Source organism: Phyllopteryx taeniolatus, unplaced genomic scaffold (assembly GCF_024500385.1).
Source record: "Phyllopteryx taeniolatus isolate TA_2022b unplaced genomic scaffold, UOR_Ptae_1.2 contig_520, whole genome shotgun sequence".
NCBI lineage: Eukaryota > Metazoa > Chordata > Actinopteri > Syngnathiformes > Syngnathidae > Phyllopteryx > Phyllopteryx taeniolatus.
In genome coordinates, this window is record NW_026903471.1 from 890 (window position 1) to 2697 (window position 1808).

Sequence of the window (1808 nt, forward strand, 5' to 3'; positions counted from 1 at the left end):
CTGACCACACTCACCATTGCTCTGGACGGTTGACCCCAAGTATTTAAAGTCCTCTACCCTTGCCATCTCCTCTCCCCGTAGCCTCATTCTTCCCCCACCACCCCTCTCATTCATGCACATATATTCTGTTTTACTTCGGCTAATCTTCATTCCTCTTCTTTCCAGTGCATGCCTCCATCTTTCTAACTGTCCATGTCCATTACAATCTGCACCAATTACGACTCTCTCTCTGTCTGGGATGCTCAGAACTACATCATCTAGCTCCTTCCAGAATTTCTCTTTCACCTCTAGGTCACATCCTACCTGTGGGGCATAGCCACTAATCACATTACACATAACACCCTCAATTTCAAATTTCAGCCTCATCACTCGATCTGATACTCTTTTCACCTCCAAGACATTCTTAGCCAACTCTTCTTTTAAAATAACCCCGACTCCATTTCTCTTCCCATCTACACCATGGTAAAATAATTTAAACCCTGCCCCTAAACTTCTAGCCTTACTGCCTTTCCACCTGGTCTCCTGGACACACAATATATCAACCTTTCTCCTAATCATCATGTCAACCAACTCCCGAGATTTTCCTGTCATAGTCCCAAGATTCAAAGTCCCCACATTCAGTTCTAGGCTCTGTGCTTTCCTCTTCTCTCTCTGCTGAAGAACCCGCTTTCCACCTCTTCTTCTTTGACTTCGACCCACAGTAGCTGAATTTTCAACGGCGCCCTGCAGGTTGACGGCGCCGGTGGCGAACGTTGTTAACCCGGGCCACGACCGATCCGGTATGGAATTCTTTGGATGAACGCTCATATTTGTTTGGCAAGGTTTTAAGCCGGATGCCCTTCCTGACGCAACCCTCTGCATTTATCCGGGCTTGGGACCGGCCTACAGTTTGCACTGACTTGTGCCCCCCATAGGGCTGCATTAATTGGAAAGTATAGAATTTCAAAAAATAACTTGAAGACCCAGCATCATGTGTCCCATATGGTCTAGTGGTCAGGATTCCTGGTTTTCACCCAGGTGGCCTGGGTTCGACTCCCGGTGTGGGAATGTTCTTTGAGCCTCTCCTTCTTCTTCTTCTTCTTTTCCTTTCGGCTTGTCCCGTTAGGGGTCGCCACAGCGCGTCATCCTTAAATTCTTCTGTCACACCGACAGCACACCTCACCGCTGTTCTGCTGCCCTCGTACATGTCCTGTATTATTCTAACATACTTCTCTGCCACTCCAGACTTCCGCATGCAGTACCACAGTTCCTCTCTGGGTACTCTGTCATAGGCTTTCTCTAGATCTACAAAGACACAATGTAGCTCCTTCTGACTTTCTCTGTACTTTTCCATCAACATCCTCAAGGCAAATAATGCATCTGTGGGACTCTTTCTAGGCATGAAACCATACTGTTGCTCGCAAATACTCACTTCTGTCCTGAGTCTAGCCTCCACTACTCTTTCCCATAACTTCATTGTGTGGCTCATCAACTTTATTCCTCTATAGTTCCCACAGCTCTGCACATCACCTTTGTTCTTAAAAATGGGCACCAGTACACTTTTCCTCCATTCCTCAGGCATCTTCTCACGCACTAGAATTCTATTGAACAAGCTGGTCAAAAACTCCACAGCCACCTCTCCTAGATGCTTCCATACCTCCACAGGAATGTCATCAGGACCAACTGCCTTTCCATTTTTCATTCTCTTTAATGCCTTTCTAACTTCCCCCTTACTAATCATTGCCAGTTCCTTGTCCACCACAATTGCCTCTTCTACGCTCCCTTCTCTCTCATTTTCCTCATTCATCAAGTCCTCGAAGTATTCTTTC

At 46.5% G+C, this 1808-nt stretch overlaps 1 non-coding gene across 1 annotated transcript; it reads left to right on the forward strand.

The window, feature by feature from the left end:
- The first annotated feature begins 975 nt into the window (after positions 1–975).
- Positions 976–1047, forward strand: trnae-uuc (transfer RNA glutamic acid (anticodon UUC)). The gene has a single exon. It is a non-coding gene; the product is annotated as a tRNA-Glu (tRNA).
- The last annotated feature ends 761 nt before the right edge of the window (positions 1048–1808 follow it).